This window comes from Triturus cristatus, chromosome 4_2 (assembly GCF_964204655.1).
Source record: "Triturus cristatus chromosome 4_2, aTriCri1.1, whole genome shotgun sequence".
Classification (NCBI taxonomy): Eukaryota; Metazoa; Chordata; class Amphibia; order Caudata; family Salamandridae; genus Triturus; species Triturus cristatus.
The window spans coordinates 413,416,471-413,434,477 of record NC_140586.1 but is presented as its reverse complement, the minus strand read 5'-3'; the positions used below and the strand labels follow the sequence as shown (position 1 = coordinate 413,434,477).

At 41.5% G+C, this 18,007-nt stretch overlaps 11 non-coding genes across 11 annotated transcripts; 7 read left to right on the top strand and 4 right to left on the bottom strand.

Moving 5' to 3' along the window:
* Positions 1 to 475: 475 nt before the first annotated feature.
* TRNAT-AGU (transfer RNA threonine (anticodon AGU)) lies at positions 476 to 549 on the bottom strand. The gene has a single exon. It is a non-coding gene; the product is annotated as a tRNA-Thr (tRNA).
* A 1,423-nt stretch (positions 550 to 1,972) lies between these two features.
* On the top strand, positions 1,973 to 2,054 carry TRNAS-UGA (transfer RNA serine (anticodon UGA)). Its single transcript has one exon. It is a non-coding gene; the product is annotated as a tRNA-Ser (tRNA).
* Positions 2,055 to 4,103: 2,049 nt separating this feature from the next.
* Positions 4,104 to 4,185, top strand: TRNAS-UGA (transfer RNA serine (anticodon UGA)). The gene has a single exon. It is a non-coding gene; the product is annotated as a tRNA-Ser (tRNA).
* A 2,048-nt stretch (positions 4,186 to 6,233) lies between these two features.
* TRNAS-UGA (transfer RNA serine (anticodon UGA)) lies at positions 6,234 to 6,315 on the top strand. Its single transcript has one exon. It is a non-coding gene; the product is annotated as a tRNA-Ser (tRNA).
* Positions 6,316 to 8,361: 2,046 nt separating this feature from the next.
* Positions 8,362 to 8,443, top strand: TRNAS-UGA (transfer RNA serine (anticodon UGA)). The gene has a single exon. It is a non-coding gene; the product is annotated as a tRNA-Ser (tRNA).
* A 2,047-nt stretch (positions 8,444 to 10,490) lies between these two features.
* Positions 10,491 to 10,572, top strand: TRNAS-UGA (transfer RNA serine (anticodon UGA)). The gene has a single exon. It is a non-coding gene; the product is annotated as a tRNA-Ser (tRNA).
* A 551-nt stretch (positions 10,573 to 11,123) lies between these two features.
* TRNAT-AGU (transfer RNA threonine (anticodon AGU)) lies at positions 11,124 to 11,197 on the bottom strand. The gene has a single exon. It is a non-coding gene; the product is annotated as a tRNA-Thr (tRNA).
* Positions 11,198 to 12,619: 1,422 nt separating this feature from the next.
* Positions 12,620 to 12,701, top strand: TRNAS-UGA (transfer RNA serine (anticodon UGA)). The gene has a single exon. It is a non-coding gene; the product is annotated as a tRNA-Ser (tRNA).
* Positions 12,702 to 13,252: 551 nt separating this feature from the next.
* Positions 13,253 to 13,326, bottom strand: TRNAT-AGU (transfer RNA threonine (anticodon AGU)). Its single transcript has one exon. It is a non-coding gene; the product is annotated as a tRNA-Thr (tRNA).
* Positions 13,327 to 16,878: 3,552 nt separating this feature from the next.
* On the top strand, positions 16,879 to 16,960 carry TRNAS-UGA (transfer RNA serine (anticodon UGA)). The gene has a single exon. It is a non-coding gene; the product is annotated as a tRNA-Ser (tRNA).
* A 551-nt stretch (positions 16,961 to 17,511) lies between these two features.
* On the bottom strand, positions 17,512 to 17,585 carry TRNAT-AGU (transfer RNA threonine (anticodon AGU)). The gene has a single exon. It is a non-coding gene; the product is annotated as a tRNA-Thr (tRNA).
* Positions 17,586 to 18,007: the final 422 nt, after the last annotated feature.

Below are 18,007 nucleotides of genomic sequence, written 5' to 3'. Positions count from 1 at the left end.
AATTGTGTCTTTGCTACTCTTGTGCCAAGTGTGCTGCACCTGTTGTTTGAAGCTTGCATTACTGCTTCCCATGTTGTACTTTGATGGCAGTGCAGCTTAAAAACATCTTTTCACTTCACAAAACCAAACTGATACTGATATGCGCATACTCTCTTATAAGTGAATTGATTTATCTTCTGCATTTGTTCATATCACTAACACCTGGCAGACATTAAAGCATGGCTGCATATTTATTGGTTAAATAAATATGGAAATATACCAGTTTCTGCTTTATTTTTCTCACAAAACCCATGATAAATATGGATGAATACAGATAAAGTTGACAACAAATTAAATATGGATAAATACAGACGGAAATGTCAAAAAAATAAGCACCATAAAACCGGGGGCCGTAAATATAATAGGACCAACTGGGTTTACAAAGAATGAGTCTATTATCTAACAGTACCTCTTCTATGAGGTTGTGTAAAACAAAAGGTACTGCTGAGATTCGAACTAAGGATCTCCTGTTTACTAGACAGGCGCTTTAACCAACTAAGCCACAGCACCTACTCTGTTTCACGACTCACCACTGTACCTTCTGTCCTGGTGTCACTGTGAGGCCCTGCATATTTTTCTGTCTTGAAAGATTTGATATTTTTCAGCTGCTACCGAAAAGAAACTGGAGAAGAAAAATCTGATATTAAGATGGAAATATTACAAAGAGGGTCATGAAAAGCTAATATCATTATACGTACGTATCTGTATTTATTTTCTAAAGTTTTACACTGATGGGCCAGGGGCTCAATGCATTCGTTAAATTAAACCAGATTACAATTATTTAAAGGTCACCAATATACACAAGATCATTCCTGATGCCTACATTACCCATGTGCTCTTTCCTTCACCTCTCGTGACCTCTGGACATCCCACCAAGAAGCAGAGGAACCGCAACTCACGGTGAGAAAGTGTCACCTCAGTGACGCGTCCATGTTCAAACAGCGCTTCACAAAGTGCACTTTGAGAGACCCAAGAAAACTTGGCAGAGGCGGGTATCACAGCAAGGAGGGCTGATAGCCCGCAGTGCCCTTTACATGGCTATAGCAATACTCACCCTGGTCATGGTCCAAACATCAGCCGCCAGAGCTCAGTAAATTACCAGAATAAACAACAACCCTATATGGTGTTTTTATAGCCTTGTTTTTTAATGGATTTCTTTTCTACTTTATGGAAAAGGTGTTCCCCGTACGGAGATCGAACTCACAGCCTTGGTGTTACTAGCACCATGCTCTAACCAACTGACCTAACCGGCCAAAGGATAATGTGATACTAAAGGAGTTCTATTGAAACTGAAGAGGCAGTGACTGTACACAGAGACATTGAATAGACAGACAGACAGGCCATTGCTGACCCATCATAGTTTCAGGCCAAGACATTGAAGCGCTCCAATAATCCTGCACCAATTCGCACACACCGGGGAGCATCACCAAAGAACACAGATAGTATTTAATGAGCTGCACTGAACGTGCTTCAATAACAAGAGCTGCACGACCATCACTCCCCAGAAAAGATGGATTGAAGGCAAGAATCATCCGCAGACCCTCCCATCTGCCACACTCATCCAGAAAGGTACTGGTCTCGGCTTGGTAGCACTCGCATGCTCAATGCTATGCAGGTTCATCTCACACCCGAGCTTAATCCATACCACACACTGTCACTCACTAGGCTCTCAATCCTTAACCCTTCACTTCCTGTACCTTCTTCTCTGTACTCCTTACCCAATCTCTCATACCTGCCCCTCCCTTCACTTTCATAGAACTGGACCCTTGCTGCGCCTTCTTCTGTGATTCTCCAGAGAACACAGTTTATAACCTTATAAAGAAGATTATGTGCTCAATATTGTCTGCGCCTTCCCTTCATTAACTAACATCTTTTACCCATACTATAGACCACATTACAGCTTATTTATGAGTGAGTGCACATCTTTAAAGGTGTAGTCGTGGCCGAGTGGTTAAGGCGATGGACTTGAAATCCATTGGGGTCTCTCCGTGCAGGTTCGAATCCTGCCGACTACGCTTTCCTTTTTATTATGTCATTACATTTTGACGTGGAAACTAATTATGTGGTTCGTAAACATCTGCATATCCGCATAATTGTTTCTTTGCTACTCTTGTGCTAAGTGTGCTGCACCTGTTGTTTGAAGCTTGCATTACTGTTTCCCATGTTGTACTTTGATGGCAGTGCAGCTTAAAAACATCTTTTCACTTCATAAAAACTAAACTGATACTGAAATGCGCATACTCCCATATAAGTGAATTGATTTATCTTCTGCATTTGTTCATATCACTAACACCTGGCAGACATTAAAGCATGGCTGCATATTTATTAGTTAAATAAATATGGAAATATACCAGTTTCAGCTTTATTTTTCTCACAAAACCCATAATAAATATGGATGAATACAGATAAAGTTGACAACAAATTAAATATGGATAAATACAGACGGAAATGTCAAAAAAATAAACACCATAAAACCGGGAGCCCTAAATATAATAGGACCAACTGGGTTTACAAAGAATGAGTCTATTATCTAACAGTACCTCTTCTATGAGGTTGTGTAAAACAAAAGGTACTGCTGAGATTCGAACTCAGGATCTCCTGTTTACTAGACAGGCGCATTAACCAACTAAGCCACAGCACCTACTCTGTTTCGCGACTCACCACTGTACCTTCTGTCCTGGTGTCACTGTGAGGCCCTGCATATTTTTCTGTCTTGAAAGATTTGATATTTTTCAGCTGCTACCGAAAAGAAAATGGAGAAGAAAAATCTGATATTAAGATGGAAATATTACAAAGAGGGTCATGAAAAACTAATATCATTATACGTACGTATCTGTATTTATTTTCTAAAGTTTTACACTGATGGGCCAGGGGCTCAATGCATTCATTAAACTAAACCAGATTACAATTATTTAAAGGTCACCAATATACACAAGATCATTCCTGATGCCTACATTACCCATGTGCTCTTTCCTTCACCTCTCGTGACCTCTGGACATCCCACCAAGAAGCAGAGGAACCGCAACTCACGGAGAGAAAGTGTCACCTCAGTGACGCGTCCATGTTCAAACAGCGCTTCACAAAGTGCTCTTTGAGAGACCCAAGAAAACTTGGCAGAGGTGGGTTTCACAGCAAGGAGGGCTGATAGCCCGCAGTGCCCTTTACATGGCTATAGCAATACTCACCCTGGTCCTGGTCCAAACATCAGCCACCAGAGCTCAGTAAATTACCAGAATTAACAACAACCCTATATGGTGTTTTTATAGCCTTGTTTTTTAATGGATTTCTTTTCTAATTATTGGAAAAGGTGTTGCCCGTACGGAGATCGAACTCACAGCCTTGGTGTTACTAGCACCATGCTCTAACCAACTGACCTAACCGGCCAAAGCATAATGTGATACTAAAGGAGTTATATTGAAACTGAAGAGGCAGTGACTGTACACAGAGACATTGAATAGACAGACAGACAGGCCATTGCTGACCCATCATAGTTTCAGGCCAAGACATTGAAGCGCTCCAATAACCCTGCACCAATTCGCACACACCGGGGAGCATCACCAAAGAACACAGATAGTATTTAATGAGCTGCACTGAACGTGCTTCAATAACAAGAGCTGCACGACCATCACTCCCCAGAAAAGATGGATTGAAGGCAAGAATCATCCGCAGACCCTCCCATCTGCCACACTCATCCAGAAAGGTACTGGTCTCGGCTTGGTAGCACTCGCATGCTCAATGCTATGCAGGTTCATCTCACACCCGAGCTTAATCCTTACCACACACTGTCACTCACTGGGCTCTCAATCCTTAACCCTTCACTTCCTGTACCTTTTTCTCTGTACTCCTTACCCAATCTCTCATACCTGCCCCTCCCTTCACTTTCATAGAACTGGACCCTTGCTGCGCCTTCTTCTGTGATTCTCCAGAGAACACAGTTTATAACCTTATAAAGAAGATTATGTGCTCAATATTGTCTGCGCCTTCGCTTCATTAACTAACATCTTTTACCCATACTATAGACCACATTACAGCTTATTTATGAGTGAGTGCACATCTTGAAAGGTGTAGTCGTGGCCGAGTGGTTAAGGCGATGGACTTGAAATCCATTGGGGTCTCCCTGCGCAGGTTCGAATCCTGCCGACTACGCTTTCCTTCTTATTATGTCATTACATTTTGACGTGGAAACTAATTATTTAGTTCGTAAACATCTGCATATCCGCATAATTGTGTCTTTGCTACTCTTGTGCCAAGTGTGCTGCACCTGTTGTTTGAAGCTTGCATTACTGCTTCCCATGTTGTACTTTGATGGCAGTGCAGCTTAAAAACATCTTTTCACTTCACAAAACCAAACTGAAACTGATATGCGCATACTCTCTTATAAGTGAATTGATTTATCTTCTGCATTTGTTCATATCACTAACACCTGGCAGACATTAAAGCATGGCTGCATATTTATTGGTTAAATAAATATGGAAATATACCAGTTTCTGCTTTATTTTTCTCACAAAACCCATGATAAATATGGATGAATACAGATAAAGTTGACAACAAATTAAATATGGATAAATACAGACGGAAATGTCAAAAAAATAAGCACCATAAAACCGGGGGCCGTAAATATAATAGGACCAACTGGGTTTACAAAGAATGAGTCTATTATCTAACAGTACCTCTTCTATGAGGTTGTGTAAAACAAAAGGTACTGCTGAGATTCGAACTCAGGATCTCCTGTTTATTAGACAGGCGCTTTAACCAACTAAGCCACAGCACCTACTCTGTTTCACGACTCACCACTGTACCTTCTGTCCTGGTGTCACTGTGAGGCCCTGCATATTTTTCTGTCTTGAAAGATTTGATATTTTTCAGCTGCTACCGAAAAGAAAATGGAGAAGAAAAATCTGATATTAAGATGGAAATATTACAAAGAGGGTCATGAAAAGCTAATATCATTATACGTACGTATCTGTATTTATTTTCTAAAGTTTTACACTGATGGGCCAGGGGCTCAATGCATTCGTTAAATTAAACCAGATTACAATTATTTAAAGGTCACCAATATACACAAGATCATTCCTGATGCCTACATTACCCATGTGCTCTTTCCTTCACCTCTCGTGACCTCTGGACATCCCACCAAGAAGCAGAGGAACCGCAACTCACGGTGAGAAAGTGTCACCTCAGTGACGCGTCCATGTTCAAACAGCGCTTCACAAAGTGCACTTTGAGAGACCCAAGAAAACTTGGCAGAGGCGGGTATCACAGCAAGGAGGGCTGATAGCCCGCAGTGCCCTTTACATGGCTATAGCAATACTCACCCTGGTCATGGTCCAAACATCAGCCGCCAGAGCTCAGTAAATTACCAGAATAAACAACAACCCTATATGGTGTTTTTATAGCCTTGTTTTTTAATGGATTTCTTTTCTACTTTATGGAAAAGGTGTTGCCCGTACGGAGATCGAACTCACAGCCTTGGTGTTACTAGCACCATGCTCTAACCAACTGACCTAACCGGCCAAAGGATAATGTGATACTAAAGGAGTTCTATTGAAACTGAAGAGGCAGTGACTGTACACAGAGACATTGAATAGACAGACAGACAGGCCATTGCTGACCCATCATAGTTTCAGGCCAAGACATTGAAGCGCTCCAATAATCCTGCACCAATTCGCACACACCGGGGAGCATCACCAAAGAACACAGATAGTATTTAATGAGCTGCACTGAACGTGCTTCAATAACAAGAGCTGCACGACCATCACTCCCCAGAAAAGATGGATTGAAGGCAAGAATCATCCGCAGACCCTCCCATCTGCCACACTCATCCAGAAAGGTACTGGTCTCGGCTTGGTAGCACTCGCATGCTCAATGCTATGCAGGTTCATCTCACACCCGAGCTTAATCCTTACCACACACTGTCACTCACTGGGCTCTCAATCCTTAACCCTTCACTTCCTGTACCTTTTTCTCTGTACTCCTTACCCAATCTCTCATACCTGCCCCTCCCTTCACTTTCATAGAACTGGACCCTTGCTGCGCCTTCTTCTGTGATTCTCCAGAGAACACAGTTTATAACCTTATAAAGAAGATTATGTGCTCAATATTGTCTGCGCCTTCCCTTCATTAACTAACATCTTTTACCCATACTATAGACCACATTACAGCTTATTTATGAGTGAGTGCACATCTTTAAAGGTGTAGTCGTGGCCGAGTGGTTAAGGCGATGGACTTGAAATCCATTGGGGTTTTCCCGCGCAGGTTCGAATCCTGCCGACTACGCTTTCCTTTTTATTATGTCAATACATTTTGACGTGGAAACTAATTATGTGGTTCGTAAACATCTGCATATCCGCATAATTGTTTCTTTGCTACTCTTGTGCTAAGTGTGCTGCACCTGTTGTTTGAAGCTTGCATTACTGTTTCCCATGTTGTACTTTGATGGCAGTGCAGCTTAAAAACATCTTTTCACTTCATAAAAACTAAACTGATACTGAAATGCGCATACTCCCATATAAGTGAATTGATTTATCTTCTGCATTTGTTCATATCACTAACACCTGGCAGACATTAAAGCATGGCTGCATATTTATTAGTTAAATAAATATGGAAATATACCAGTTTCAGCTTTATTTTTCTCACAAAACCCATAATAAATATGGATGAATACAGATAAAGTTGACAACAAATTAAATATGGATAAATACAGACGGAAATGTCAAAAAAATAAACACCATAAAACCGGGAGCCCTAAATATAATAGGACCAACTGGGTTTACAAAGAATGAGTCTATTATCTAACAGTACCTCTTCTATGAGGTTGTGTAAAACAAAAGGTACTGCTGAGATTCAAACTCAGGATCTCCTGTTTACTAGACAGGCGCATTAACCAACTAAGCCACAGCACCTACTCTCTTTCACGACTCACCACTGTACCTTCTGTTCTGGTGTCACTGTGAGGCCCTGCATATTTTTCTGTCTTGAAAGATTTGATATTTTTCAGCTGCTACCGAAAAGAAAATGGAGAAGAAAAATCTGATATTAAGATGGAAATATTACAAAGAGGGTCATGAAAAACTAATATCATTATACGTACGTATCTGTATTTATTTTCTAAAGTTTTACACTGATGGGCCAGGGGCTCAATGCATTCGTTAAACTAAACCAGATTACAATTATTTAAAGGTCACCAATATACACAAGATCATTCCTGATGCCTACATTACCCATGTGCTCTTTCCTTCACCTCTCGTGGCCTCTGGACATCCCACCAAGATGCAGAGGAACCGCAACTCAGGGAGAGAAAGTGTCACCTAAGTGACGCGTCCATGTTCAAACAGCGCTTCACAAAGTGCACTTTGAGAGACCCAAGAAAACTTGGCAGAGGCGGGTATCACAGCAAGGAGGGCTGATAGCCCGCAGTGCCCTTTACATGGCTATAGCAATACTCACCCTGGTCCTGGTTCAAACATCAGCCACCAGAGCTCAGTAAATTACCAGAATAAACAACAACCCTGTATGTGTTTTTATGGCCTTGTTTTTTAATGGATTTCTTTTCTACTTTATGGAAAAGGTGTTGCCCGTACGGAGATCGAACTCACAGCCTTGGTGTTACTAGCACCATGCTCCAACCAACTGACCTAACCGGCCAAAGCATAATGTGATACTAAAGGAGTTCTATTGAAACTGAAGAGGCAGTGACTGTACATAGAGACATTGAATAGACAGACAGACAGGCCATTGCTGACCCATCATAGTTTCAGGCCAAGACATTGAAGCGCTCCAATAATCCTGCACCAATTCGCATACACCGGGGAGCATCACCAAAGAACACAGATAGTATTTAATGAGCTGCACTGAACGTGCTTCAATAACAAGAGCTGCACGACCATCACTCCCCAGAAAAGATGGATTGAAGGCAAGAATCATCCCAGACCCTCCCATCTGCCACACTCATCCAGAAAGTACTGGTCTTGGCTTGGTAGCACTCGCATGCTCAATGCTATGCAGCTTCATCTCACACCCGAGCTTAATCCATACCACACACTGTCACTGACTGGGCTCTCAATCCTTAACCCTTCACTTCCTGTACCTTTTTCTCTGTACTCCTTACCCAATCTCTCATACCTGCCCCTCCCTTCACTTTCATAGAACTGGACACTTGCTGCGCCTTCTTCTGTGATTCTCCAGAGAACACAGTTTATAACCTTATAAAGAAGATTATGTGCTCAATATTGTCTGCGCCTTCCCTTCATTAACTAACATCTTTTACCCATACTATGGACCACATTACAGCTTATTTATGAGTGAGTGCACATCTTGAAAGGTGTAGTCGTGGCCGAGTGGTTAAGGCGATGGACTTGAAATCCATTGGGGTCTCCCCGCGCAGGTTCGAATCCTGCCGACTACGCTTTCCTTTTTATTATGTCATTACATTTTGATGTGGAAACTAATTATGTGGTTCGTAAACATCTGCATATCCGCATAATTGTGTCTTTGCTACTCTTGTGCCAAGTGTGCTGCACCTGTTGTTTGAAGCTTGCATTACTGCTTCCCATGTTGTACTTTGATGGCAGTGCAGCTTAAAAACATCTTTTCACTTCACAAAACCAAACTGATACTGAAATACGCATACTCTCATATAAGTGAATTGATTTATCTTCTGCATTTGTTCATATCACTAACACCTGGCAGACATTAAAGCATGGCTGCATATTTATTGGTTAAATAAATATGGAAATATACCAGTTTCAGCTTTATTTTTCTCACAAAACCCAAAATAAATATGGATGAATACAGATAAAGTTGACAACAAATTAAATATGGATAAATACAGACGGAAATGTCAAAAAAATAAACACCATAAAACCGGGAGCCCTAAATATAATAGGACCAACTGGGTTTACAAAGAATGAGTCTATTATCTAACAGTACCTCTTCTATGAGGTTGTGTAAAACAAAAGGTACTGCTGAGATTCGAACTCAGGATCTCCTGTTTACTAGACAGGCGCATTAACCAACTAAGCCACAGCACCTACTCTGTTTCACGACTCACCACTGTACCTTCTGTCCTGGTGTCACTGTGAGGCCCTGCATATTTTTCTGTCTTGAAAGATTTGATATTTTTCAGCTGCTACCGAAAAGAAAATGGAGTAGAAAAATCTGATATTAAGATGGAAATATTACAAAGAGGGTCATGAAAAACTAATATCATTATACGTACGTATCTGTATTTATTTTCTAAAGTTTTAAACTGATGGGCCAGGGGCTCAATGCATTCGTTAAACTAAACCAGATTACAATTATTTAAAGGTCACCAATATACACAAGATCATTCCTGATGCCTACATTACCCATGTGCTCTTTCCTTCACCTCTCGTGACCTCTGGACATCCCACCAAGAAGCAGAGGAACCGCAACTCACGGAGAGAAAGTGTCACCTCAGTGACGCGTCCATGTTCAAACAGCGCTTCACAAAGTGCACTTTGAGAGACCCAAGAAAACTTGGCAGAGGCGGGTATCACAGCAAGGAGGGCTGATAGCCCGCAGTGCCCTTTACATGGCTATAGCAATACTCACCCTGGTCCTGGTTCAAACATCAGCCACCAGAGCTCAGTAAAGTACCAGAATAAACAACAACCCTGTATGGTGTTTTTATAGCCTTGTTTTTTAATGGATTTCTTTTCTACTTTATGGAAAAGGTGTTGCCCGTACGGAGATCGAACTCACAGCCTTGGTGTTACTAGCACCATGCTCTAACCAACTGACCTAACCGGCCAAAGCATAATGTGATACTAAAGGAGTTCTATTGAAACTGAAGAGGCAGTGACTGTACATAGAGACATTGAATAGACAGACAGACAGGCCATTGCTGACCCATCATAGTTTCAGGCCAAGACATTGAAGCGCTCCAATAATCCTGCACCAATTCGCACACACCGGGGAGCATCACCAAAGAACACAGATAGTATTTAATGAGCTGCACTGAACGTGCTTCAATAACAAGAGCTGCACGACCATCACTCCCCAGAAAAGATGGATTGAAGGCAAGAATCATCCCAGACCCTCCCATCTGCCACACTCATCCAGAAAGGTACTGGTCTTGGCTTGGTAGCACTCGCATGCTCAATGCTATGCAGCTTCATCTCACACCCGAGCTTAATCCATACCACACACTGTCACTGACTGGGCTCTCAATCCTTAACCCTTCACTTCCTGTACCTTTTTCTCTGTACTCCTTACCCAATCTCTCATACCTGCCCCTCCCTTCACTTTCATAGAACTGGACACTTGCTGCGCCTTCTTCTGTGATTCTCCAGAGAACACAGTTTATAACCTTATAAAGAAGATTATGTGCTCAATATTGTCTGCGCCTTCCCTTCATTAACTAACATCTTTTACCCATACTATAGACCACATTACAGCTTATTTATGAGTGAGTGCACATCTTGAAAGGTGTAGTCGTGGCCGAGTGGTTAAGGCGATGGACTTGAAATCCATTGGGGTCTCCCCGCGCAGGTTCGAATCCTGCCGACTACGCTTTCCTTTTTATTATGTCATTACATTTTGATGTGGAAACTAATTATGTGGTTCGTAAACATCTGCATATCCGCATAATTGTGTCTTTGCTACTCTTGTGCCAAGTGTGCTGCACCTGTTGTTTGAAGCTTGCATTACTGCTTCCCATGTTGTACTTTGATGGCAGTGCAGCTTAAAAACATCTTTTCACTTCACAAAACCAAACTGATACTGAAATGCGCATACTCTCATATAAGTGAATTGATTCATCTTCTGCATTTGTTCATATCACTAACACCTGGCAGACATTAAAGCATGGCTGCATATTTATTGGTTAAATAAATATGGAAATATACCAGTTTCAGCTTTATTTTTCTCACAAAACCCATAATAAATATGGATGAATACAGATAAAGTTGACAACAAATTAAATATGGATAAATACAGACGGAAATGTAAAAAAAATAAACACCATAAAACCGGGAGCCCTAAATATAATAGGACCAACTGGGTTTACAAAGAATGAGCCTATTATCTAACAGTACCTCTTCTATGAGGTTGTGTAAAACAAAAGATACTGCTGAGATTCGAACTCAGGATCTCCTGTTTACTAGACAGGCGCTTTAACCAACTAAGCCACAGCACCTACTCTGTTTCACAACTCACCACTGTACCTTCTGTCCTGGTGTCACTGTGAGGCCCTGCATATTTTTCTGTCTTGAAAGATTTGATATTTTTCAGCTGCTACCGAAAAGAAAATGGAGAAGAAAAATCTGATATTAAGATGGAAATATTACAAAGAGGGTCATGAAAAACTAATATCATTATACGTACGTATCTGTATTTATTTTCTAAAGTTTTACACTGATGGGCCAGGGGCTCAATGCATTCGTTAAACTAAACCAGATTACAATTATTTAAAGGTCACCAATATACACAAGATCATTCCTGATGCCTACATTACCCATGTGCTCTTTCCTTCACCTCTCGTGGCCTCTGGACATCCCACCAATGAGCAGAGGAACAGCAACTCACGGAGAGAAAGTGTCACCTAAGTGACGCGTCCATGTTCAAACAGCGCTTCACAAAGTGCACTTTGAGAGACCCAAGAAAACTTGGCAGAGGCGGGTATCACAGCAAGGAGGGCTGATAGCCCGCAGTGCCCTTTACATGGCTATAGCAATACTCACCCTGGTCCTGGTTCAAACATCAGCCACCAGAGCTCAGTAAAGTACCAGAATAAACAACAACCCTGTATGGTGTTTTTATAGCCTTGTTTTTTAATGGATTTCTTTTCTACTTTATGGAAAAGGTGTTGCCCGTACGGAGATCGAACTCACAGCCTTGGTGTTACTAGCACCATGCTCTAACCAACTGACCTAACCGGCCAAAGCATAATGTGATACTAAAGGAGTTCTATTGAAACTGAAGAGGCAGTGACTGTACATAGAGACATTGAATAGACAGACAGACAGGCCATTGCTGACCCATCATAGTTTCAGGCCAAGACATTGAAGCGCTCCAATAATCCTGCACCAATTCGCACACACCGGGGAGCATCACCAAAGAACACAGATAGTATTTAATGAGCTGCACTGAACGTGCTTCAATAACAAGAGCTGCACGACCATCACTCCCCAGAAAAGATGGATTGAAGGCAAGAATCATCCCAGACCCTCCCATCTGCCACACTCATCCAGAAAGGTACTGGTCTTGGCTTGGTAGCACTCGCATGCTCAATGCTATGCAGCTTCATCTCACACCCGAGCTTAATCCATACCACACACTGTCACTGACTGGGCTCTCAATCCTTAACCCTTCACTTCCTGTACCTTTTTCTCTGTACTCCTTACCCAATCTCTCATACCTGCCCCTCCCTTCACTTTCATAGAACTGGACACTTGCTGCGCCTTCTTCTGTGATTCTCCAGAGAACACAGTTTATAACCTTATAAAGAAGATTATGTGCTCAATATTGTCTGCGCCTTCCCTTCATTAACTAACATCTTTTACCCATACTATAGACCACATTACAGCTTATTTATGAGTGAGTGCACATCTTGAAAGGTGTAGTCGTGGCCGAGTGGTTAAGGCGATGGACTTGAAATCCATTGGGGTCTCCCCGCGCAGGTTCGAATCCTGCCGACTACGCTTTCCTTTTTATTATGTCATTACATTTTGATGTGGAAACTAATTATGTGGTTCGTAAACATCTGCATATCCGCATAATTGTGTCTTTGCTACTCTTGTGCCAAGTGTGCTGCACCTGTTGTTTGAAGCTTGCATTACTGCTTCCCATGTTGTACTTTGATGGCAGTGCAGCTTAAAAACATCTTTTCACTTCACAAAACCAAACTGATACTGAAATGCGCATACTCTCATATAAGTGAATTGATTCATCTTCTGCATTTGTTCATATCACTAACACCTGGCAGACATTAAAGCATGGCTGCATATTTATTGGTTAAATAAATATGGAAATATACCAGTTTCAGCTTTATTTTTCTCACAAAACCCATAATAAATATGGATGAATACAGATAAAGTTGACAACAAATTAAATATGGATAAATACAGACGGAAATGTAAAAAAAATAAACACCATAAAACCGGGAGCCCTAAATATAATAGGACCAACTGGGTTTACAAAGAATGAGCCTATTATCTAACAGTACCTCTTCTATGAGGTTGTGTAAAACAAAAGATACTGCTGAGATTCGAACTCAGGATCTCCTGTTTACTAGACAGGCGCTTTAACCAACTAAGCCACAGCACCTACTCTGTTTCACAACTCACCACTGTACCTTCTGTCCTGGTGTCACTGTGAGGCCCTGCATATTTTTCTGTCTTGAAAGATTTGATATTTTTCAGCTGCTACCGAAAAGAAAATGGAGAAGAAAAATCTGATATTAAGATGGAAATATTACAAAGAGGGTCATGAAAAACTAATATCATTATACGTACGTATCTGTATTTATTTTCTAAAGTTTTACACTGATGGGCCAGGGGCTCAATGCATTCGTTAAACTAAACCAGATTACAATTATTTAAAGGTCACCAATATACACAAGATCATTCCTGATGCCTACATTACCCATGTGCTCTTTCCTTCACCTCTCGTGGCCTCTGGACATCCCACCAATGAGCAGAGGAACAGCAACTCACGGAGAGAAAGTGTCACCTAAGTGACGCGTCCATGTTCAAACAGCGCTTCACAAAGTGCACTTTGAGAGACCCAAGAAAACTAGGCAGAGGCGGGTATCACAGCAAGGAGGGCTGATAGCCCGCAGTGCCCTTTACATGGCTATAGCAATACTCACCCTGGTCCTGGTCCAAACATCAGCCACCAGAGCTCAGTAAATTACCAGAATAAACAACAACCCTATATGGTGTTTTTATAGCCTTTTTTTTTAATGGATTTCTTTTCTACTTTATGGAAAAGGTGTTGCCCGTACGGAGATCGAACTCACAGCCTTGGTGTTACTAGCGCCATGCTCTAACCAACTGACCTAACCGGCCAAAGCATAATGTGATACTAAAGGAGATCTATTGACACTGAAGAGGCAGTGACTGTACACAGAGACATTGAATAGACAGACAGACAGGCCATTGCTGACCCATCATAGTTTCAGGCCAAGACATTGAAGCGCTCCAATAATCCTGCACCAATTCGCACACACCGGGGAGCATCACCAAAGAACACAGATAGTATTTAATGAGCTGCACTGAACATGCTTCAATAACAAGAGCTGCACGACCATCACTCCCCAGAAAAGATGGATTGAAGGCAAGAATCATCCGCAGACCCTACCATCTGCCACACTCATCCAGAAAGGTACTGGTCTCGGCTTGGAAGCACTCGCATGCTCAATGCTATGCAGGTTCATCTCACACCCGAGCTTAATCCATACCACACACTGTCACTCACTGGGCTCTCAATCCTTAACCCTTCACTTCCTGTACCTTTTTCTCTGTACTCCTTACCCAATCTCTCATACCTGCCCCTCCCTTCACTTTCATAGAACTGGACCCTTGATGCGCCTTCTTCTGTGATTCCCAGAGAACACAGTTTATAACCTTATAAAGAAGATTATGTGCTCAATATTGTCTGCGCCTTCCCTTCATTAACTAACATCTTTTACCCATACTATAGACCACATTACAGCTTATTTATGAGTGAGTGCACATCTTGAAAGGTATAGTCGTGGCCGAGTGGTTAAGGCGATGGACTTAAAATCCATTGGGGTCTCCCCGCACCTGTTCGATTCCTGCCGACTACGCTTTCCTTTTTATTATGTCATTACATTTTGACGTGGAAACTAATTATGTGGTTCGTACACATCTGCATATCCGCATAATTGTGTCTTTGCTACTCTTGTGCAAAGTGTGCTGCACCTGTTGTTTGAAGCTTGCATTACTGCTTCCCATGTTGTACTTTGATGGCAGGGAAGCTTAAAAACATATTTTCACTTCACAAAACCAAACTGATACTGAAATGCGCATACTCTCATATAAGTGAATTGTTTTATCTTCTGCATTTGTTCATATCACTAACACCTGGCAGACATTAAAGCATGGCTGCATATTTATTGGTTAAATAAATATGGAAATATACCAGTTTCAGCTTTATTTTTCTCACAAAACCCATAATAAATATGGATGAATACAGATAAAGTTGACAACAAATTAAATATGGATAAATACAGACGGAAATGTCAAAAAAATAAACACCATAAAACCGGGAGCCCTAAATATAATAGGACCAACTGGGTTTACAAAGAATGAGTCTATTATCTAACAGTACCTCTTCTATGAGGTTGTGTAAAACAAAAGGTACTGCTGAGATTCAAACTCAGGATCTCCTGTTTACTAGACAGGCACTTTAACCAACTAAGCCACAAAACCTACTCTGTTTCATGACTCACCACTGTACCTTCTGTCCTGGTGTCACTGTGAGGCCCTGCATATTTTTCTGTCTTGAAAGATTTGATATTTTTCAACTGCTACCGAAAAGAAAATGGAGAAGAAAAATCTGATATTAAGATGGAAATATTACAAAGAGGGTCATGAAAAACTAATATCATTATACGTACGTATCTGTATTTATTTTCTAAAGTTTTACACTGATGGGCCAGGGGCTCAATGCATTCGTTAAACTAAACCAGATTACAATTATTTAAAGGTCACCAATATACACAAGATCATTCCTGATGCCTACATTACCCATGTGCTCTTTCCTTCACCTCTCGTGGCCTCTGGACATCCCACCAAGAAGCAGAGGAACCGCAACTCACGGAGAGAAAGTGTCACCTCAGTGACGCATCCATGTTCAAACAGCGCTTCACAAAGTGCACTTTGAGAGACCCAAGAAAACTTGGCAGAGGCGGGTTTCACAGCAAGGAGGGCTGATAGCCCGCAGTGCCCTTTACATGGCTATAGCAATACTCACCCTGGTCCTGGTCCAAACATCAGCCATCAGAGCTCAGTAAATTACCAGAATAAACAACAACCCTATATGGTGTTTTTATAGCCTTGTTTTTTAATGGATTTCTTTTCTACTTTATGGAAACGGTGTTGCCCATACGGAGATCGAACTCACAGCCTTGGTGTTACTAGCACCATGCTCTAACCAACTGACCTAACCGGCCAAAGCATAATGTGATACTAAAGGAGTTCTATTGAAACTGAAGAGGCAGTGACTGTACACAGAGACATTGAATAGACAGACAGACAGGCCATTGCTGACCCATCATAGTTTCAGGCCAAGACATTGAAGCGCTCCAATAATCCTGCACCAATTCGCACACACCGGGGAGCATCACCAAAGAACACAGATAGTATTTAATGAGCTGCACTGAACGTGCTTCAATAACAAGAGCTGCACGACCATCACTCTCCAGAAAAGATGGATTGAAGGCAAGAATCATCCGCAGACCCTCCAATCTGCCACACTCATCCAGAAAGGTACTGGTCTCGGCTTGGTAGCACTCGCATGCTCAATGCTATGCAGGTTCATCTCACACCCGAGCTTAATCCATACCACACACTTTCACTCACTGGGCTCTCAATCCTTAACCCTTCACTTCCTGTACCTTTTTCTCTGTACTCCTTACCCAATCTCTCATACCTGCCCCTCCCTTCACTTTCATAGAACTGGACCCTTGCTGCGCCTTCTTCTGTGATTCTCCAGAGAACACAGTTTATAACCTTATAAAGAAGATTATGTGCTCAATATTGTCTGCGCCTTCCCTTCATTAACTAACATCTTTTACCCATACCTTAGACCACATTACAGCTTATTTATGAGTGAGTGCACATCTTGAAAGGTGTAGTCGTGGCCGAGTGGTTAAGGCGATGGACTTGAAATCCATTGGGGTCTCCCTGCGCAGGTTCGAATCCTGCCGACTACGCTTTCCTTTTTATTATGTCATTACATTTTGACGTGGAAACTAATTATGTGGTTCGTAAACATCTGCATATCCGCATAATTGTGTCTTTGCTACTCTTGTGCCAAGTGTGCTGCACCTGTTGTTTGAAGCTTGCATTACTGCTTCCCATGTTGTACTTTTATGGAAGTGCAGCTTAAAAACATCTTTTCACTTCACAAAACCAAACTGATACTGAAATGCGCATACTCTCTTATAAGTGAATTGATTTATCTTCTGCATTTGTTCATATCACTAACACCTTGCAGACATTAAAGCATGGCTGCATATTTATTGGTTAAATAAATATGGAAATATACCAGTTTCAGCTTTATTTTTCTCACAAAACCCATAATAAATATGGATGAATACAGATAAAGTTGACAACAAATTAAATATGGATAAATACAGACGGAAATGTCAAAAAAATAAACACCATAAAACCGGGAGCCCTAAATATAATAGGACCAACTGGGTTTACAAAGAATGAGTCTATTATCTAACAGTACCTCTTCTATGAGGTTGTGTAAAACAAAAGGTACTGCTGAGATTCAAACTCAGGATCTCCTGTTTACTAGACAGGCGCTTTAACCAACTAAGCCACAGCACCTACTCTGTTTTACGACTCACCACTGTACCTTCTGTCCTGGTGTCACTGTGAGGCCCTGCATATTTTTCTGTCTTGAAAGATTTGATATTTTTCAGCTGCTACCGAAAAGAAAATGGAGAAGAAAAATCTGATATTAAGATGGAAATATTACAAAGAGGGTCATGAAAAACTAATATCATTATACGTACGTATCTGTATTTATTTTCTAAAGTTTTACACTGATGGGCCAGGGGCTCAATGCATTCGTTAAACTAAACCAGATTACAATTATTTAAAGGTCACCAATATACACAAGATCATTCCTGATGCCTACATTACCCATGTGCTCTTTCCTTCACCTCTCGTGGCCTCTGGACATCCCACCAAGAAGCAGAGGAACCGCAACTCACGGAGAGAAAGTGTCACCTAAGTGACGCGTCCAT